This window comes from Ursus maritimus, unplaced genomic scaffold (genome assembly GCF_017311325.1).
Source record: "Ursus maritimus isolate PB19 unplaced genomic scaffold, ASM1731132v1 scaffold_15, whole genome shotgun sequence".
Classification (NCBI taxonomy): Eukaryota; Metazoa; Chordata; class Mammalia; order Carnivora; family Ursidae; genus Ursus; species Ursus maritimus.
Window position 1 is genome coordinate 14,192,868 of NW_024423897.1, and position 23,171 is coordinate 14,216,038.

The window sequence follows — 23,171 nt, forward strand, 5'->3', positions numbered from 1 at the left end:
TCGATCCCATAACGCCGGGATCACGCCCTGAGCCGAAGGCAGACGCTTAACCGCTGTGCCACCCAGGCGCCCCATCTAAAAGGAATTTTAAAACTTAGCTTTATGTTTTTTTATATCTTAAATTACCCAATAAGTTATTACCTATTTTGAGCATCACCTCTGCCTGCTACATGCCAGCAGCCTCATAATCTTATTCTTATCTCTCCTATTAGACTAGAACCCATCCACTGCCCACCCAGAAGGCAGGAATGACTTCCCTCTGGTCATAAGATCAGCATGCTAGCAGAAAGGAAGTGTCTATAAATACTTCAATCACAGACTCAAACAGCGACAATGGACCTTAGAGATCACATCCAGGTTTCACTTCACACCTGGGAGAGTTGAGATCTGGACACAGGACCAGACTTGTGCAAGAATAGGCAGCGTTAGGACCCAGACCTCCTTGCTCTCCTCAAGAAGTCACCCTGAAGCAAAAGGGCCAAGAACTTACACTAAGATGTGGGCTCAGCTGTGCCACTTACTAGCTGTGTGACCTTAATTGTTTAACTTCACTCAGCCTCTATTTCCTCATCTGCAAAATTTAGATACTCCTACCTCCTGAGGTTGTTGAGTCAATGAAACTGTATGTATGTGTCTTAAGCTCCCGTTATCATTATAGCTTTAATGACTACCCCAGGGAAGTCTCTTATTTTCTCATCACAACCCAAATAGCCCTCTCCTCGGAACCCACAGCCACCATAAGCACATGAAAAGGAGGAAGTGGGAAATGGAACAAGATGACAACTAACTCTAGCTTGTGTGGATACACAAAGGAATACAAGTGGCTTGGACTTTAATATCGCTGGCTCCAGTGTCCGGGTGGCTCTAGGGCACCATCACAGGGTCTGGATGACTTACAGAGCTGTGCTAGAGAAAGCAGGCCAGCACTCACGTGCATCCTCAAAGCAGCCTCTACTAGGACCTGAAAAAGCCTGGTCTTGGGTCAGCAATATCTTACACACTCACTATTGGTGCAGGGCACTTCTCAGCAACAGCTTTGTAGATAGGGATCAGAACACAAACACCAGCAAAAAAACATCAATAAAACTAAATTAAGAAAAAAAAATTATAGAATTGGTAACCCCCACCCCCCATCCTACTACCACCACCAATTGAAAAAGATTCATGATTAAGAAGGTGAAGATCTCCTACAAAATATCAGATTAGGAGAAAACTAGCACAAGCAGGATAAAACTAAGTCCCCTGGTTTCTGCTTCGAGGCTGTCCTCTGTTGGGGTCATATTCCAAATAAACATAAATCAGATTTCAAAAGCCTCAGAGTAACAAAGTCCTTAAGGTATCTTGAAGATGTGCGAAAGAGGAATTACACCACAGCTAGAGAACAAAACTGAACCTCCTAAAAATCCTCCCTGGCAATCCGCACCTCCTGCAGCCAAAGGTGCCAGCACTGCAGCCCTCTACTTCCTCACGGCCTCTCCACTGCTTTCTTCCAGGCGGCCTGGGCCCTGTCCAGTACACACTCGCTCAGTTCTGCATCTGCTCCGTCCACTGCCCCAGTCAGCCCTTCGGAGGCGGTTGCTGAGCAATGTCCCCCTCCTCCCTAGCAGGCAACAATGGGAGACTGAATGTGTATGCTTTACTACTTCTTCCCCTCGGAAACTATTTGTAATGCCATCAGGTACACAGTCAGCCCACAGTAGAGTTCTAAAGGCCACTGTTACAAGCACAGGAAATCCACTCCTTGGGTGGGTCTCTTTCTTCTTCTATGGCTCAGAAGAGATCACTGCGATTGGAATTTGGGCAGATCCCCCCCAGATTTTGTCTTCTACAGACTGTTTGTCTTCTAAAACTTCAAGGTTTTAAATGAGCCCCTGATGACTTGAATTTTAATCTCTTCTCTGCTTTCATTCTCCCTTGTTTTATCTTCTCAAGTCTCAGCCAGATGTGGAAGAACCACGTGACCTTTCCCCAAACCTCACTATTTTTAAAGGGCTTGTTTTCCCTGGCCAGTTTCCTGTGAACAATTGAGAATAAAGTCACACACAGGCTTGGTTCTCCTGAATGGGAAAACCATCCTGTTAGGTTCTCATTTTAAAGAGTCTATGTTGAGGGTTGCTGGCTGGCTCAGTCAGAAGAGCATGTGACTCTTGATAGGGGGGTTTTCAGTTCAAGACCCATGTTAGGTGTAGAGAGTATTTAAATAAAAAACTTTAAAATAAAATACATGGTCTACATTTAATTACACTATGGAAAAATATTATGGGTATCTTTGTAATACAATGAACTAGGTTATATCCAAACCACAGTGGCTACAGATTATATTATTCAACAGATATTTCAGGTGCCCAGTGCTCCATGTCTAAGGGCAAAAAACTTTTCCCCTCATCCCTAAGTTCACTTTTGCAGTAAAGGTGGCCATACTATAGCATCAAGGCCACAAGCTCTGAAGTCATTGGACCCAAGTTCAAGACATGGCCCTAACGCTTATGGACTCTAAAACCTTGGCCAAGTGATAAAAGATTCTATTTGTTGACCACCTAGTATATTAAATGTAGCCACAAATTCTTTGCAGCTTTTCTCATCAACAGGAGAGTTTCTCCAACCTCTGAATTGTGGCTGATCTTGTGATTTGCTTTGACTAATAGAATGTGGCAGAAGCAACATTGTGCAAGTTCCAAAGCCTTGTGGCTTCTGTCTCCACCATGTTGGAATGCTTCCCTGGGACCACCATGCAAGAACGGTAATCTATCCTTTTGGAAGAGAATGAGCCACATAGGGAAGAAGCAAGGCATCATAGCCCACATCCAACATCAACTGCCAAATATACAAGTGAGGTGTTCTTGGACCTTCCAATCCAATTGGACCCTCCACCAACCAGCATTTTGAGCCTGGGCAAAACCAGCAGAGGGGCCACCCTGCCAACCTACAGAAGCATGAGGAAGGAGTCATTGTTGCTTTAAGCTAGTAAGCTTTGGGGTGGTTTGTTACAGAGCAAAAGCTGAGTCCCTATTACTTCATTCAAATGGGATGTTAATGCCTATCCAACTATTCATGTTTATTTGTTACTGACCATTTACTATACAACATCTATACAATATATATTCATATGTAATTTTGAGAATCAAATGAGATATTGGTGTTAATATACTTGGTAATACAGTTTATTGTTACCAGCATCTCCCTTTCACTGAGCTCTCATATTTTTTAAGCATTAGATTCACTCTTTATTTTATCCTCCCAAGGCATCAGATAGCATCATTTCCAATCATATCTGATGGAGCCAATCCTTTTGACACCTGCCCTTCTACTCTCATTAGCAGATAGGCCTGCCATTGGGTATAAAGGACCTCTGGGACTTTCTTCTTACAGGATCAGAAATTCACTCATGATGGAGAACACAAAACTATTAATAAAGCACTAAGATGGAGGACTTTCCATTACCATCCCAATAAGAACCTTTTTTTAAAAAATCTTTAGTAACTATAATAAGCTAACATTTACTGAGCACTTACTAGTGTCAGATGCAGTACTAAGCTTTTTAGTGAACAGTCATTGGACTCAACAGCACACTGAGGTAGGTACTATTATTATCCCTACTTAGGGGTAAGGAAACTAAAGACCTAGTAATGTTAAATAACTTGCCCAAAGGCAGACGGCATGAAATGGACCAAGATTCAATTGCTGGTAGTCTGAGCCAGAGTACCATCCTTAACCACCGCCCTGGTCTACTCACTTCACCTTTTTGAGGCCATGTTTCACCATGGCTCCCAATACTTGTCCAGGACTAAGAATATGTTGTTTTCAAGCTACGCTCATTGAAGGTCAAGTCGTGTGACCTTGGCCAAGCCATCTCCTTCTCTGCACCTCTGCCTCACATCAGGTAAATTAAGTAGAGGGTCGGACCAGGCAATGTTGAAAATCCCTTCCCACCCTGAAAATTAAGATGGTAAATTCTTTCCCAGCTCTTGTTATATTCTGAGTTTTACGCTCTTTCTTACTAACACAACTAAAACACATTAGAGGAAAAAAAAAAAAAAAAAGAAAAGCAGAGGCCATAAAAGTACGTTTATTAACAAACGTAGGGAAATGAAAAGGCAGTAGAGGGGATTCTATTTATATCTCCCCCGAGGATTATCCCTTAATCTATACTATTTGATTTTTTTAATGCATTCATTCAGAGCTGAGACCCTGTAGGGTGCTCTTTAAGTCTGAAACTGAATGAAATAATTCAATTAAAATAGGCTTGAGGCTTTTGCAAGGTATTAAACTCCCTGAAGAGATTTAGGACTCGATCAAGGCCGCTTCCGCACCAGGGCTGATGAGACCACAGGAAAACATAAGCAGGGTTTGGTCACAGAGGTTTCTGGAGACATTGGTGGAGTCATCCCAGGCTGCTTGGGAAGGGGGCTGTCAGAGCAAAAGCGGTAGCTCAGGGAAAATAAACTCTGCTGGAAAGCGTCCCAATAGTTCACTGGAGTCTGACGTTCACTTCCTCACATTACCTTGGATAAAACCTATCCTTCCATAGCAGAAAATGAAATTTAGCAAGTCATTAACAAGTACCATTCACTGAGTTCTCTCTACAGACTAGGCAGGGTATTGACCTAAGTTCATGCGTTTATATAGTCTTCACAGCTGTAGGAGCTTAAAAAATCATCAAGGCCGAATGGCTAAAGAAGAGAGGGCACACATATACAACAGAACACTACTCAGCCATCAAAAAGAATGGGATTTTGCCATGTGCCATGAGGTGGATGGAGCGGGAGAGTATTTTGCTAAGCAAAATAAGTCAGTCAGAGAAAGACAAATGCCGTATGATTTCACTCATCTGTGAAATTTAAGAAACCAAGACAGATGAACAGAGAGGGAAAAAAAAAAAAGGCAAACCATAAAACAGATTCTTAACTACAGAGAACAAACTGAGGGTTGCTGGAGAGGAGGTGGGCGGGGGATGGCTTAAGTGCGTGATGGGGCTGACGGAGTATGCTTGCTGGGGTGAGCACCAGGTGTTTTATGCAAGTGTCGAATCACTAAATTCTACACCTGAAACTAATATTACACTGTATGGTAACTGGGATTTAAATAAAAAACCGAAAAAAATCATCAAGCTCATTTTATAGATGAGAAAACTGAGATGCCAAGTAAGGCCAGGAGTTGCCCAAGTTTACGAAGCTAACAAATTGCAGACTAAAGCCCTCATCTGTGGTGCCAAAGCCAGTGCTCTCCAGCACTATGCCACTTAAAGTGCAAGTAGCATGTAGTTGCAGGAAACTGAACCAGGAGAAATGCATGCATACCAAAAAATTAGAGACAGTCTCTTTCCTCAGGTGCACACAATCTGGTCGGCAAACACGGCTTAGGTCAGAATATCTCAAACTAAATTACAAGTGGCTGAGGTCAGATCCAAACCCGGAAATAGGTTTCCGTGTGGGCAGGGCAGTGAGACCAAGACTACAGAAAGCAGAGGATAGGAAAGGGGCACAGTGAGGACCTTCACAGTCTTGGGTCTGCCCAAGACTGGCTCAGTTAGCCGTTTTTTAAAACGCACTGCAAGAAATAAGACGTAGGAAGATCGGTAGGAGAACGGAAGAAGAAAGGGGAGTGGTAAACAGAAGGGGGAATGAACCATGAGAGACTATGGACTCTGGGAAACAAACTGAGGGCTTCAGAGGGGAGGGGGGTGGGGGAATGGGATAGGCTGGTGATGGGTAGTAAGGAGGGCATGTATTGCATGGTGCACTGGGTGTTATACGCAAGTAATGAATCATGGAACTTTATTTCAAAAACTAGGGATGTACTGTATGGTGACTAATATTATTTAAAAAGTAAATAAATAAATAAATAAATAAAACGCACTGCTAAACTTCTGACTCCAATTCCAATGTGTAGGGGGTTCTTTCCTCCACCAAGCAACTCTCCAACATCAGCTGGGTGTCCTATAACTTAACTCCACTCTGACACTATTTACCGAGCTACAACATCAGATTCCACAGGTTAAGGGCTCAGTCCCACAAGACCGCACCCCTACCTCCACTTCAGATACAAGCACAGATTTTCTGACCCACCAGTTATAGGTCGGAAGTTCCAGTGACCCCCCCCTCCTTATTTTCAATTAACTTGCTAGAGCAGCTCATGGAACCCAAAAAAAACATTTTACTTACTAGATTACCCGTTTATTACAAATGGCAGTAACTCAGGAACAGCCAGCTGGGAGACAATGCATGGGACACAGTATGAGGAAGGGGCGAGGAGCCACCATGCTTTCTAGGCAAGCCAACTCTCCTCAAGTCTCCACGTGCTCACCAACCTGGAAGCTCTTAGAGCCCAGAGCTCTGGGGTTTTTATGGACGCTTCATTACACAGGCGCAAATGATTAACTCATTGGCCATTTGTGATTGAACTCAATCTCCAACTCCTCTCTCCTCCCTGGAAGTCAGGGGGTTGAAACTGAAAGTTTGAGCCTCTAATCACATGGTTGGTTCTCCTGGCAACCAGCCCCCATCCTTAAGTACATCCAGCGGTCACCTCACTAATACAACAAAAGACACTTTGTCACTCTCATCACAGGAAATTCCAAGGCTTTCAGGACCACCATGCCAGAAATGGGACCGAAGACCAAATGCCTATTTATTATAAATCACAGTATCACCACTGGGCATTCCATGCCATTAGGAACTGTGCCTTCCTTCCCCAGTATCCAGCACCTAGATTTTGTTTGGAGGGTGCAAGAATACCTGAAGGAAAGAAAAGAGAATATACAAAAGGAAGGAAGCCAAGGAACAAGAAATCTCAACCCTAAATCTAACCATTCTCCTCTGAAGGAATAAAAGGGGAGGGGGAGAGCTGGGCAGGGGAACTCAGAGGACGTAGGGTCCAGGAGGATGTGAGATCCCTACTTATGAGAGGAGAAAACTCTCTAACAGCCTGAGATATAAGGGAAGCCATTTTATGTTTCTTTCTAAGTCAACATGACTGTACATAAACTTTGTTTAAAACAAAAACCCTGATTTATGGCCCACCAAGCATACATTGTGCACCTGCTTTGTGAATAAGTAGCCTAAAGGAAAACCACCTTGTCCTTAAGATGTCAATGTGCTCCTACTCCCCGCATTCCTTGTGTTAAAACTTGTGATTCCTGCCGACACACTAATGTATAATCTTTTGAGCTTGTGCAAGATGTAAAACACATATAAGCCCATGAAAACTTCATTCTCCGGAACACTTTCTTCCCTGTGAAGACTTCCCGGGGAAGTTGTCCTAACAGGCTCGAATAAAACTTTCTTTCTTACTTTTAGGGATTCTCAAAGGTTGGTTCTTTTGTGTCAACACCATCTAGTCAGCTGTGAGAGATGCCAACAGCAGAAATGACCACTCTGAATTGCTAGCCTTAGATCGTACTTATGAAACTTGAGTGTGCATTAGAATCACCTGGGGGAACTTATTAAGCCGCAGATTGCTGACTCACTTCCAGAGGTTCTGATCAGGGAAACTTGCATTTCTAACTAATTCCCAGGTGATACTAATGCTGCTGGTTTAGGGTCTAGCAAGAAACCTTATTATAGCATATTAGCAACCCTAATATAGCATATTAGAATCATCTTGGAGAGCTTATAAAAACACCCAGAATCTTTGGGGGGGGGACTAAGTTATGTGTATATTTTTTTTAAAATTTTATTTATTTATTTGACATACAGGGAGAGAGAGAGAGCACAAGCAGAGGGAGCAGCAGGCAGAGGGAGAGGGAGAAGCAGACTCCCCATGGGGTGGAGAGCCTGACACAGGACCTCGGGATCATGACCTGAGCTGAAGGCAGACGCTTAACTGGCTGAGCCACCCACATGCCCCTAAGTTATGTATATTTTTAAAAACTAGGACTAGGTGATTCCAATGTGCAGCCAAACCAGAGAGTTAGTAGTGTAGAAGTATTACTTGAAATTCATGGGCCTGAAATTCATACCCATAAAATAATGGCAAATATTTATTGAACACTTAACATGTAATAGTCACTCTACTAAGTATATTACTGCATGATCTCATTTAAGCCACACTGGAACCTTTCAAGTAGGGACTATTATTCCCATTTTACTGATAAGGAGAGTGAATGAAATTAAGTGATTTGTCCTAGGCCATAAACCGGTAAGTGACAACCTGGGAATTCAGCTCAGGTCTACATCTATGCAGACTCAGAACCATGAGACCTCTAAATTTAGCCCCTTCCCCAAGCCACTCAGCGCTCTGGCTGCCTTAAATCTTAAGTATTTGGTTGAGTCCAGATGCCAACAATCTAAGCTGGAACAACTGGAATCAACTTCATATTTGGCCTCATTTACATAGATGATAAGATAGGTAGATGATGATGATGATGGGTAGATAGATAGATGATAGATAGATCTGTATTCATAGATACATATATGAATAAACAAATGCAAATCACAGAATGGTTGCTTTACTGAAATCAGTCCTTTTCTAAACCCAGCCACTGTCCTGTTTATAGTCCTTCAATGGCACTTCCAAAAAAAGTTCGAACTCCAAATACGACATATTCAAGGCCCTTCATGACGGGGCCCCTGCCTGGGACTCTGCAGCCCGTTACCCCGCCTCCTCACTTCTCACTGTCTACTCTCAGCTGCCCAGATCCAACCAGGCCACCATGCCTTTGTCCATGTTCTTCTTTCTCCTTCCTTTTTCCCTATCTGCCTGGAGAACTTCTACTCATCTTTTAGAACTCAGGTCAACTATCACTTTAATCCAAAACCCTCCCCCATGTCCCTTCTTGGAGCAATCACAGCAGCACGTGTATCACATTCCATTTTATCCTTACTATTTCTCATTTTCTATACCCTTAGTCAATCCACTGAATTTCCAAGAGAGCCTTGTGAAAGAATCCTGGCTCTGCCCTGAGAACGAGACTTTCCCTAAAGACCCTTCCAGTATGGACTATACTCTCTCCCCTACACTAGGCTTGCAGATGGAGTATTATCCTTTTTCCTCTCTTCCAGGCCACTCTCCTCCCTTCCTCTGTAAAACCTCTGCAGCTTTGAATCTCCTATCAAGAGATTACACCCTCCACCACCCCTCCTTGTTACAGTTCCACTCCCTAGCTCACACCCTTCATTCCTATAATATTTAATCCCTGGTTTTCAGTCTCTTCCTCCAATACCAGTTCTGTCTTAATTATTGATTTCAATATCCACATTGTTGACCCTTCCAATACCCCGTTCACTTACTTCCTTGATCTTCTTGCCTGCAATGAACTTGTTCTCCATCCCACTTCATTAATCACTTCCATGGCCTCACCCCAGACACTAGACCTTGTCATTACCCATCACTGAAACCCCTCAAAATCTCACTTTCAAGCATCCCACTCACCAAGCGAGGCCATGCATAGGGGACAGAGTGAGTGACAGTGACAGAAGCTCAGACTCCCTGATCCATTGGTATCATTGCTCCCTCTTGCCCAATCCCTTGGCCTCTTCACTCTGTCATACTGGCTAAACCACACATGTCTTGGTTAGAACTAAGTCTCTGCCTTCTCTGCACCTGTACCCTGAGAGCTGAAAGGAGCTGGAGAGAAATAAACCCACACAGACTGGGTTGCTGTAAAGTCTTGACCGTGAGCCTCAAGCAGCAGAGTCCATGCATCCTTCTACCCTCCTAGACGTTTCTTTCATACTTTTTACTTTCTCTGCAAACCCCAAGTCCCCATCCCCATTTTCAGCCCTTGACTCGGCTTCTCTAAATCATTAAGAGAAGAAGGACAATCAGATAGGAACTTCCACAAGCTCCCACCTTCGCTTCACTCTCCTGCGTGTGCAGCCACGTTCTCTGATGCTTGTGATGTAGACACCAGGGATTCCAGATGCTGTGGCACCACTAAACCCATATTCTGCCCTCTTTGGGCCAAATTCTCTAGCTCCCCTGGATTGGATGACACTACAAAGACAGAAGATAAACCGTGATGGAATGTGGATCTCTTTTCTTTGGTTAAATTAGAAATTTAAACTATTCCTTTGGGGGTGCCTGGGTGGCTCAGTCGGTTAAGTGTCTGCCTTTGGCTCAGGTCATGATCCCAGGGTCCTGGGATCGAGCCTCAAGTTGGGCTCCTTGCTCAGCAGGAAGCCTCCTTCTCCCTCTACCTGCCACTCCCCCTGCTTGTGCTCTGTGTGTCTCAAATAAATTAAATCTAAAAAAATAAAAATAAAAAATAAAATAAAATAAACTATTCCTTTGTGCTTTGTCCCCATGTAGAGGATAAGGCTCTTGATATGTTATTATTTCAGCATAAAAAAGGCTGGGCATCCCTGTATTGTTCCTCTGGTAGATGCCTATTTTTCTGGCTTCTACTTATTTCAAGTACAGTGACCCAGAGAAGACAAATACAATAAGATTCGAGTCCTTAATGTGTTGTGTGTTTATTTGGATTTACCAAGACCAATTGTTCAATTCAACCAGTAAAAATAAAATCTTATTCAGTCTTTTCCACTTGTAATCATTGGAAGATCTCAGAAGTGAATAGTGTATGGGGGTGGGAAGCATGTGTGGGGGGAGATGGAGATAGGATGAAATGCCACTTTTTGTGAGCTTTTTTAAAAAGTCTTCACTTTTCCCAGATAATTTTTGAAAAAGAGTACCATGTATGATTTTTCTCTCCTTCCTTTCTAGCCCAAACTATCAACAGTTCAAATTCCCGCTTTCCTATTACACTAGTTAAGCTTATAAGAAAGAGTCTTCTAAGGGAGTTTGCATTTTTTTTTTTTTAAGATTTATTTATTTATTAGGCAGAGAGAGACAGGCAGTGAGAGAGGGAACACAAGCAGGGGGAGTGGGAGAGGAAGAAGCAGGCTCCCAGTGGAGGAGCCTGATGTGGGGCTCGATCCCGGAACGCCAGGATCACACCCTGAGCCAAAGGCAGACGCTTAACGACTGCACCACCCAGGCGCCCCCGGGAGTTTGCATTTTAATTTACATTGACCACTTACCATCTGCCATGGCAGTATGCAAGTGCTTTATGGCTGTTATTTCCATCTTTATGCTCATCTTCACAGGATTGGTAGTATTTTATCATCATCCCCATTTACAGGTTTGGAAACAGGCTTAGATAAATTTAGGAATCAGCTCAAGGCCTCTAGCTACTAAATGGGGGAGCCAAAGATCAAACATAAGCAGTCTGACTGCTGAGTGTGTATATGAGGGATGTCCCCACACCTTCTGTTTGTTCCCCTCTCTGAGATTCGTTCTGTTGTATCCTACAGTCCATTGCGTATTTAAGAGGAGGATGGGATGAATGGAGTCAGGTTTCACTGAGAAGAAAAAAGATGAGTTAGGTCAACAGAATAGATCGACTGCCTCAGGATAAGAGTTAGCAAAGGCAAAACGCAAATTCTGGGTAGCAAATAAAAACCTCTTACATTTTAAATTCTTATCTGCTAACACAGTGGCAAGGATGGGACAACCTCAGTCTCTAAATGGCTTAAAGAAGTAATCTAAGATACTAATTTCTAGAATGAAAACTGCCAAGGTTTAAAGACAGACTCTTCTTACCATGTGATTGCAGGCCACTTACTTAACCATCAGGTTCTTCCTAGGCAAATAGGTATAGTAATAGCCACAACTTCAGAGTCAAGTTGGTACCAAGTGTTCACCAAAAAGCCAACATTAAACTTTGAATGCAGCATGAGAGACTGAATAGACAGTGGCCAGATCCATATGTAAAAATAAAACTCTAACCCACTATCTGCAACCAGCCCAGGAAACCAACCCATTATCTATAGTAATGAGAGCAGGAAACCAGCCTACTTACTATTTATAAGTCAGATGTGTAAAAAGTCAGACCACTATCTCTAGAAAATAAAAAAATCTATGAAACCAAATAACTCCTGAAATAATCATCCTCAAATAGGCAGGACTTCATTCATAACTATTGCTGTCATTAAATCTTGTCCTCACTTCCAAATTAGAACCAACCAGAGAAAGCCAAGTATGCACCCTTAACCAGTCACACAAGATGTCCTGCTTCTAATTCGCCCACCTACAACTTCCTCATGCTAACAGCCTTTAATCGGGGTGTACCTGACTGGAGTCTTCCCTTTCCTTCTGTCTAAAGCTTTCCCACTCCTCTGCCTGCTTTTGGGTCTCAGCCAAAGCACAAGTGATGGTGGCTGGATCTCTTGTTATATCCCCTGAAAGCCCTAAATATGTAGATTTCACCTTTCCCACTGGGCTGGTCTTCACTTATTTCCACAAACCCTGACGAAGCTCATTCAGGTGAGAGATGATGGGGACTTTGAGCAAGATGGTAACAGTGAACATGGCAAGAAGTGAGCAGATTCAGGATGTATTTTAAAGGTAGAACCTTCACAAGTAAGAGGTGAGGGAAAGTGGGGATCAGGTTCTAGCCCGGTAACAAGGTGCGCAATGGTGCCATGTGCAGAGATGGGGAAGGCTGAAGTATGCACACTCCCGAACTGGAGGAACAGTGCTTAGGCTTACCTATTCCCTGCACACACAGGAACGTAAATAGCTCCAAAAATCTTCTCTAAGAGACCACCTCAGCCAGCCCAACATGTGGGCGAGGATCATTTCTTCGGACAGAAGTACCTCTAGGGTAGGAGTTCCTGAGTGTCATAAGCTCCCACTGCCATTTACTTCTCCTCCCTCGAAAACAATGTTCACAATTCCCTGACTGATATGTGAAATTCTACCCTTGGAACTGGCCTCAACCACAATTAAAAAGTTAATAAGATGGCATAATCTCAATTTGTTTTAAAATACATGTATATCTGGAAGGAAATAGAGCAAAATGTTAACCACATTGTTATCTCTGGATAGTGGTATTCAGGGTGATTTAAATTTTCTTCTTAATACATTTCTGTATTGCCTAAGCCTTTAATAATGAACAAGAACTTTTCTTATTAAAAAAAATACATTTCTTAAAAATGAGATCTCTGGGATAGGTAACAAATTAAAAGCTGTCAGTCTTTTCATCCCTGGCATGAATAAATGGAGTGTATATCACGCATGTGCAAGTTCTGACGGGAATGTAGAAGATATGAGAACTGGGGCTGTCTACTAGGGTCAAAGGCACATGGGGAAATATGTTCCCCAAGCACTTCACAAGAAGGCCAAAAACAGCCCTGCCTTTGCAGCTATGTGAGAGAGATTAGCCACAGAGTTGGGCTCAGAGAGTGAGCTGTGATACCAATATATACAGTATTTCCAAACACCATTTTAGGGGAGTCACCACCAGCCTAAGAACAGGGGACAGTCTATTTTTTAATGATATAAATAATTGGAAATGCAAACAAAGGGAAATTCAGAAATAGGCCATCCCAAGAGAACCAGTCTTGACTGGGGCCAATTCAGCCCTGACCAGAACTCATGGCCAAGGCCTGGACTTGAAGAAGCACCAAGATGTGTGGCCATATTTTGTCATTTGGGTGAGAAAAGGAAGTGAAATGATATCGGGATCTATCCCCCCTCCCAAATTAGAAGATGAAAGCTGTCATCACCCAACCCCCGCCCCCAATTCAACAGGCCTTCTGCTCTAAAAACTTTAAATCATTGGCTTATTTCCACTCATTCTTGGTTAAACTGATAAATATATCTGTTTACTCTGGCTTCAAGCAAAGAATAGGCTCCTCCAGGGCCTACGATTTAAAATGCTCAGCAGTGTGGCTGATTGATGCTGGGAGGATTGTCGAAGAAGAGTTCTTCTGGCAGTGTGAACATAGGTGATATAGAGATGGATGGAGTTTCAAAGAACCAAGGGCCCAGAAAACTCGAGAAGCACATTTTCCTGCTCAACAGTAACATGGAGGGACACTTCAGATACATTTGTTTTCATCACATCCCCATACTAACCCCAAAGTATCCAAAACTTGGAAGTAAATTGAAGAAAGAAATGTTTGTTCTTTCAATGTCATTCTTTAACAGACTCATGAGAGGATCATTTAATTAGGACTTCGATTTTGCCATTCTATACTTGTGAAAAGGATGTTAACTTATAGATTTCTGTTCCAAAAGTTACAATTTCATTGCTCAGTAGAACACGAACCAATTTTGTATCTTTTAGCAAATTCATTTCCACCTTCCTTTTGAGTGGCTTACAGTATAAACGTCCATTCCTCACATTTCCTTTTGGAAGCACCTCTACCTTCTTACTGAGTCACTCATTAATTAATGAGTTGAGTAAAATCTTTACACATGCTTCCTGTCTTCGTATGAGTCATGTGTCAGGGAGCGAAACTTCTCCTCCACCCTCTCAGATTCAGAGCTCGGGGCCTACAAATTAAATTCAAATGGACAGATCAGCAAGAGAGAAAATACCTTGTGATCATGTATGTAGGGGAGTTTGTAAAAAACAGATGTGACTCAAGGGGTTTATATATCATTTTAACAGGGCAAGTGGAAGGGGAGATCAGCACTTGTGGGAAGCAAATGACTTCTGAGAAGGACAGACGTAAAAGAGCACTTAGAAGAGATGGGGGATACAATAGTTTTGTGACAATGTCTGTTTTGGTGTGGCACCAACTTCTCATCGCCAAGATTAGAGTTGCTCATAGGGAAGGGATTTGTGACAGTTGAGTCCTTTTGAGTTCTTTCAAAAGGCTCTGCTCTTAGGCAGGTAAGGGAGTTCAGGATCTCAAATCCTTCTACTCAAAATAATTTTTATGCAACAGCAACATATTCTGGACCCCTTCATACCTTCACATGTTTTAAGTTTTTGGAAACTTATTTTCCAATTTGTAGGTGTGGAAATGTAAGTCTCAAGGACAGCAGAAGAGCCACACCTCAGCAGGGTCAGAGCCACACTTTAAAACCAGTTCTGACACTAAAGTTCTTCCCACATTGCCAAACTAAATAGTTTGTGGCCTTGACCAAGGCACTTTCCCTCTCCGAACTCAGTTTCCTCAGATGTAAACTGGAGCAGGTAGAAGAGGTGATCTCCATAGTTCCTTCCAGATCCAGTGATCTCTGCTAAAGTTAATTTCTTGGCAAAATGATAAAAAAACAAACCGGACTGATCTTCATGTCTTCTTCCCATTCCACCCCCATCCCTAATGATGTCATTTTGTAGATGAGCCCACGGTCCTGAATTTTCTCTCCCCATCAAGACTGCCCTATCCTGTGTCCTATCCATCAGGGAACACTTCCAACAGGAAATCTGCTAATGTTATAACCTGCAAAGCAGTCAATACTAAGGGAAATGGCTATTAAGAGACTAAGGTCTCATGCACATATATATATATACGCTCCTTTAAAAGGTATCTGTATTTACCTTCCAAAGAAGATAAAATTTTTACTCAGGTGAGTGGTGAAATCCCAGGCAATGTGATAGGCAAGTGGGGTAGCTTTGTGAGAGCAGGAGAATCTTAATACTCCTACACCAAATGTATTTGGAGGGCTGGGTTTCGGTCAAAACAGACCGGAGCTGAGTCCCAGCCAGCACCAGTCCCCATGCCACACCAGCTATCATATATTTTGGACACTCCCCTTGCTTTTTTGTCTTGGTTCATTGAGTCACATCTGCCTCCAAATACATACAACAGGGACAAAATCTCTGCATCTGTTGCTAGGCATTCATCTTCCCCAACCCAAAATGTAACATTTGTACTTGAACACTGCTGTTGATTAAGATGATTAGACTTGATTCTCATTATTCTTCATTAAATAGAAAATAGACGCTTATGTATTTTTCTTTTTACTTATTAATCTGTCCTAATGTTTCTGAGCTATTTCTTCAAAGCTAGAGTTTAAATAATGAAAACAACTAATGCTGAGACTCTATTAAGGATAAGGAATGAGCTACCATCCTTATCCCTTCAGTGAAGCTTGTCTTTTTAATGCTCTTTTCCCCTCCTCCCTGGCAATTAAAAGACAAGCATCTGTGCTGGGGAAGGGTGTGCATATGCACATTTTAGAGCAGAGGAGAACGAGTAAGACAGTTTTTGCCACTGCCAATGTTGTAACAGCATAGCATGTTTTGACTTACCAGAGAATTATTTCAACATCATTTTTTATAAAGATAATGATGGGTCATCTTCTGGGTTAGCATCAGATCTCAAGGGAATGTCCTGGCCTAGAAAAGACATAGCACAAATGGTCAAAGGTACATGTACAGCAATGTTTCTCAACCCTGGCTGCACATTAGAATCACCTGAGGACCTTTTAAAAAAATTATCATGCCTAGGCAGCGCTCAGACCCATAAAATCAGAACCTGTGGTAGTAGGTCCAACTATAAGAATAGAAAAGCTCTACAGGTGATTTTAACATTCAGCCAGAAGCGTGAACCCCTGGTGTAGAGGTGTTCACTGAAGCTTTGCTTATAGAAGGAAAACAATGCAAACAATTTATACTTTATTGATTAGGTGTGATTAATTAAATTATGGTGCATCTGCACAATGAGATACTTACCAGTCTTTTAAAAAATAATAATAATAATGCAAATCTATAGGTGTTGGGCAAAGCAATTCTCTCCATCAATGCTTTGGGCACAATAGGGGTGCCTGGGTGGCTCAGCTGTTAAGCATCTGCCTTTGGCTCAGGTCATGATCCTGGGGTCCTGGGATCAGGCCCCGCATCGGGCTCCCTGCTCGGTGGGAAGCCTGCTTCTCCCTCTCCCATTCCCCTTGCTTGTGCTCCCTCTCTCGCTGTCTCTCTGTCAAATAAATAAATAAAATCTTTAAAAAAAATGCTTTGGGCACAATAAGTAAGTCCTATAATTTTTTCGGAGGCCTATAAATGTTAGACACCTGAAAAAAATTGTTGATTACAAAATATAAAAACAAAACTGAAAAGTTGCAATGAATAAAAGTTTATCTACAAAACATAATATGCTATCAACTTCAGTAATTATTAGATTTGGTATTCATAAAATTTTTATGACATTTGAAAACAAATGGTAGGTTATATTCTCACCTCAAGAATTCCCAAGTATGTGTCATCAGTGGCTCTCAAAATGTGGCCTCCAGAACAGCGTCATCAGACTCACCTGAGAACTTGCTAGAAATGAAGACTTGTAGGCTTCACCTCAAACCTACTGAATCAGAAACTCTGAGGGTGGCGCCCAATTATCTGCTTGCACAAGCCCTTCAAGTGATTCTGATATATGTTCAAATATGAGAACCACTGTGCTAGATGATTACCAAAATAAAAGGTAATATTATATAATTAAAATTAAAATAACCAATGATAAATTAAATAATAAGTAGCCAAGTAATTTACAAAGCACAATTTGAAAATCCTTTCAAAAATTTCTGCTGAGAAAAATGTATATATCCTCAAAAAGTTAAACATAAAGCTATCATATGATCCAGCAATTCTACTCCTAGAGATATACCCAAAAGAGCTGCAGGAACTCAAACAGATACTTATACATCAATGTTCACAGCAGCATTATTCACAATAGCCAAAAGGTGGAAATGACCCAAGTGCCCATCAATGGAAGAACAAAACAAAATGTGGTCTATATGTACAATAGATTATTTGACCATGAGAAGGAATGGACTTCCGATACATGCTACAACATGGATGAACCTCAAAACATTATGCTAACTGAAGTAAGTCAACACAAAAGGACAAATAATGCAGGATACAACTTATTTGAGGTCCCTAGAATAGGCAAATTCATAGAGGCAGAAAGTAGAAGAAAGGCTACCAGGAGCTGGGGGTGGAGGTGACATGGGAGTGGGGGAGGGGATTTAATAAGTAGAGTTCCTGTTTGGGGTGATAAAAAAAGTTGTGGAAATGGATAGTGGCATACTCACACAACATTGTGAACATACTTCATATCACTGAACTGTGCACTTAAAAATAGTTAAAATGATGAACTGTATGTTGTATATATTTTCCCACAATAAAAAAATGGAAGCTGGAAAACCAAGAAGGCCAGCAATGTAATTCAGACTAAGCTGAACAAGTGGAACCAATGGTATAAGTCCCAGTCCAGTCTAAAGACTTGAGAACCAGGAATGCTGATGTATGAGGGCAGGAGAAGATGGATGTCCCAACTCCAGCAAAGAGAACAAATTTACCCTTCCCTCCCACCTTTTGTACTACTCAGGTCCTTAGTGGAAAGAATGATGCCTACCCACATTGGTAAGGAAGGACTTCTTTACTCATTCTACCAATTCAAATGCTACTCTCTTCCAGAAACATCCTCACAGACACACTCAGAAATAATGTTTCACCAGCCATCTGGGCATCCCTTATCCCAAGCAAATGGACAAATAAAATTTACAATCACATGTCTACTCTCATCACTTTTATTCAACATAGTACTGGAAGTCCTAGCCACAGCAGTCAGAAAATAAAAATGAAATAAAAAGATATCCAAATCAGCGAGGACAAAGTCAAACTTTCACTATTTGCAGATGACATGATACTATATATAAAAAAACCAAAAGACCACCATAAAACCGTTAGAACTGATAAATGAACTCAGTAAAGTCACGGGATACAAAATCAGTGCACAGAAATCTGTTACATTTCTATACACCAATAATGAAGCAGCAGAAAGAGAAATTAAGGAACAATCCATTTACAATCAGATACCTAGGAATAAGCCTACCCAAGAAGGTAAAAGACCTGTGCTCCAAAAACACTGACGACAGAAAGTGACGATGACACAAAGAAATGGAAAGACATTCTATGCTCATGGATTGGAAGAATAAACATTGTTAAAATGTCTATATTACCCAAAGCAATCTACACATTTAGTGCAATCCCTATAAAATATCAATAGCATTTCTTACAGAGCTAGAACAAACAATCCTAAAATTTGTGTGGAATCACAAAAGACTGGAGACATCCCAACTCCAGACCTCAAGTTATATTACAAAGCTGTGACAATCAAAACAGTATGGTACTGGCACAAAAATAGACGCACAGATCAATGGAACAGAATAGAAAACCCAAAAATAGACTCACAATTATATGGTCAATTAATCTTTGGCAAATCAGGAAAGACTACACAATGGGAAAAAGAGAGTCTCTTCAACAAATAGTGCTGGGAAAACTAGACAGCAACATGCAAAAGATTGAAACTGGACCACTTTCTTACACTGTACAAAAAATAAACTCAAAATGGATTAAAGACCTAATATGAGACCTGAAACCATAAAAATCCTAAAAGAGAACACAGGCAGTAAATTCCTTGACAACAGTCATAGCAACTTCTTTCTAGAAATGTCTCCTGAGGCAAGGGAAACAAAAACAAAAATAAAGTACTTGGACTACATCAAAATAAAAAGCTTTTTCACAGTGAAGGAAACAATCAACAAGACTAAAAGGCAGCCTAAGGAATGGGAGAAGATATTTGCAAATGATACATCTGATACAAGGTTAGTATCCAAAATATATTTTAAAAACATAAAACTCAACACCCAAAAAATGAATAATCCAATCAAAACATGGGCAGAAGACATAAATAGACATTTTTCCAAAGAAGACATCCAGATAGCCAACAGGCACATAAAAAGATGCTCAGCATTCCTTATCATCAGGCAAACATTAAGTATCTGCCTTCGGCTCAAGTCATGATCCCAGGGTCCTGGGATCGAGCCCCACATCAGGCTCCCTGCTCAACAGGAAGTCTGCTCCTCCCTTTGCCTCTGCCTGTTGCTTCCCCTGCTTGTACTCTCTGTGTGTCAAATAAATAAATAAAATCTTTAAAAAAAAATCCAATAAGGTATCACCTCACACCTGTTGGAAAATCAACAACACAAGAAACAACAGATGTGGGGCGTCTGGGTGGCACAGCGGTTAAGCGTCTGCCTTCGGCTCAGGGCGTGTTCCCGGCGCTATGGGATCGAGCCCCACATCAGGCTCCTCCACTATGAGCCTGCTTCTTCCTCTCCCACTCCGCCTGCTTGTGTTCCCTCTCTCGCTGGCTGTCTCTATCCTGTCAAATAAATAAAATCTTTAAAAAAAAAAAAAAGAAAGAAACAACAGATGTTGGCGAGGATGGGGAGAAAGAAGAACCCTCTTGCAGTACTGGTGGGAATGCAAATTGCTGCAGTCTCTCCATACGGAGGTTCCTCAAAAAGTTAAAAATAGGGGCGCCTGGGTGGCACAGCGGTTAAGCGTCTGCCTTCGGCTTAGGGCGTGATCCCGGCGTTATGGGATCGAGCCCCACCTCAGGCTCTTCCGCTATGAGCCTGCTTCTTCCTCTCCCACTCCCTCTGCTTGTGTTCCCTCTCTCTCTGGCTGTCTCTATCTCTGTCAAATGAATAAATAAAATCTTTAAAAAAAAAAAAAAGTTAAAAATAAAACTACCTATGATCCAGCAATCACACTATTAGGTATTTACCCGAAGAATACAAAAATACTAATTCAAAGGGATACATGTACCCCAATGTTTATTACAGCATTATCTACAATAGCCAAATTATGGAAAAAGCCCATGTGTCCATCGACCGATGAATGGATAAAGAAGATGGGGCATATATATAATGGAATATTACTCAGCAATCAAAAAGAATGAAATCTTGCCATTTGCAATGATGTGGATGGAGTTAGAGAGTATAATACTAAGTGAAACAAGCCATTCAGAGAAAGACAAATACCGTATGATTTCACTCATATGTGGAATTTAAGAAACCAAACAAATGAGCAAAGGGGAAAAAAGAGAGAGAGAAGTAAACCAAGAAACAGACTCTTAACTAACAGAACGAACTGATGGCTACCAGAAGGGAGGAGGGTAGTGGGATCGGAGAAATAAGTGGTGGGGATGAAGGAGGGCACTTGGGATGAGCACCAGGTGATGTATGGAAATGTTGAATCACTAAATTCTACACCTGAAACTAATATTACACTGTATGTTAACTAACTGGAATTTAAATAAAAACTTTTTAAAAATTTACCATCACAGATGATCCATTTACCATATATAAACTTGGACTATAGGCTCCTTGAGGGCAGGGACCATTGTTCAAAAGTCTCCCATATCTAACGCAGCACTGAGATGGTGGCGGTTAGCAGTAAATGAATCAACAAGTGAATAAGGGAGCAAGTAAATGAATCAATGAGTATGTAAACAAATGATTGTCACATAAGTCTTTAGATGGTCTAGCATCCACTGAGCTTGTGTGCAAAATTTTGTGCATCCATGAGGTTTTTCAGAGAAAAGGTCTGCACCTTCCATTAGATTATCAGTGGAACACAGGCCCCCAAAGTGCTTGCAACCACTGGTGTAGAGACAGGGAGAGGATGACGTGAACTAGAGGGTTTCTCAGTGTAGCTTACCCGGCCACTCCCCAATCCTACTCCTGTGTATATACCCCAAGAAATTACCACACTGATTCCTACAAGGACATAAGCAAAGTTGTTTTCCAAGGCTCCTGGAAACCCCAGGTGCCGTCTTGTTTGCCTCCTGCTACTTACAGAGGATATGTCGGAAACACTAGTAAAATGCTCTGACACAGAGGGGAGAGCACAATGCCTTCGACCTAGCTTCTGCACCTAGCGCCATAATCCCCACCTCAAACCACCTAGGGAGTACGACTTATCTCTGCTTCCAGAAGGGTGGGTATTAGAGGGCAAGTGTCACCTGGGTGCTGAAGACAAAAATCACTTCAGAACGCTGGCCTTTGACACAAGAGGTACCTCAGCCATTACTGTATGAGAAAGCAGAATGAGAAACTTGGAAATTAACCTCACTAGGATGGCTCATCTAGCCTCTGCCTCTCTGGGCTAAATGCTCAAGGCAGCATCAAGAGCTCAAATCCAGGGAAATAATTTTCTACTGTTCTCCTCAGACTATTTAAAACTTTGATTCAGGGGGGTTATGAATTTTTGGATGGAGGGGACTAGAGATCTAAGGGGAAACTATAATTGTATACAGTTTTCCAAATATGACTACTTTGTACACAACTTTAAAATATCAACATAGTTCCACTTACTGATAATGTGCCCTATCCAAGCTGCTTAAAAACCTTAGTTTCTCTGTAAGGATTATAGCAGAACCTACCTTCATAGGGCCATTGCCAGTGAAATAATAATTGTGAAGCATTTAGCATATAATGGATAGCTCATTATTCACAAAATTTTTCCTTTTATTTTGAGCCAACGAAATATATTAAACCCTTTTGCGTTCACTAAACTGGCCCTTGGAAATAAAAAATTAAACGTAGAATTTGAATTTCTTAAAGCTGAACAATAACTTGGATATCATCCAGTCCATTTCCTCCAAATCAAATCTTAATTATTACACAAAGAAAAAAAAGTAATTTAAAAAGTAATTAAAAACAGAGCTGTTCTACTGGGAGGGTTTGGTAAATGGAGAGCTGCCCTCTTGCCCTCCACAGGGAACCCTGGAGTACCAAAGAGCACAGTTTGAAAACCATAGTTCATCCAACCCTTTCTTCTCCCAGATAAGGACTATGGGACCTCAGAGTCTAATTGTTAGTCCGAGGTCACACAGCTAATCAGAGATAGACATCCTGGGCTAGAATCTGGATCTCCAATACCAAGGAATTTACCAACTAGCTATGGAAATAGGATATGTGCATGCTAGGACATGGAAGAAAATTTAAGCTGTTTTTCAAGTTGTATTATCACGTCCCTCGCTCTTTGGGTTTCATTTTCTCCACTGAACTTTCTGTTCTTTTTTTTTTTTTTTTAAGATTTTATTTATTTATTTGAGAGACAGAGAGAGAGATAGAGCAGGAGGGAGGGGCAGAGAGTTCCCTGGGATCATGACCTGAGCCCAAGGCAGACGCTTAACCAACTGAGCCGCCCAGGTGTCCCTGAACTTTCTGTTCTTAATAACATGTCAGAGTATCCAGTACCATGGAAAGTTAAGATGGCGGAGGAGTAGGGGACCCCTTTTTCAGCCGGTCCCCTGAGTCGAGCTGGATATCTACCAGACCAGCCTGAACATCCACGGAACCAGCCTGAGACGCAGGAAGATGCATCTGGATCTCTACAAATGAACATCTCCAGCGCTGAGTATTGAGGTACGAAGCGGGGAGCCATGAAACTGTGCACAGATATCGGAAGATAAACGGAAGGGGGAGGGAGCCGCCGCGTTGGCGGCCGGGAAGTGGTAGCCACTTGCACGGGGAGCGGGAGGGTCGCGGGTCGGGCACCGCAAAACAGCAGACTGACGTGAGCCGGTGTGCGCGCCACCAGGCATCTCGCTGAACCCCGAATCCGGTGCGCTCACTGGATC

General features: G+C 42.0%; 1 long non-coding RNA gene across 4 annotated transcripts in view; it reads right to left on the reverse strand.

The window, feature by feature from the left end:
* Window positions 1-23,171, reverse strand: part of LOC103664520 — a 112,674-nt gene that overhangs the window by 60,544 nt on the left and 28,959 nt on the right. For 3 of the 4 annotated variants that reach the window (XR_569053.2, XR_005834833.1, XR_005834832.1), the window contains exon 2: window positions 15,992-16,078. This is a non-coding gene — a long non-coding RNA (uncharacterized LOC103664520). Of the gene's footprint in view, window positions 1-15,991; window positions 16,079-16,414; window positions 16,551-23,171 lie in introns of those variants that run through there. The other variant, XR_005834834.1, reaches the window with a different exon arrangement.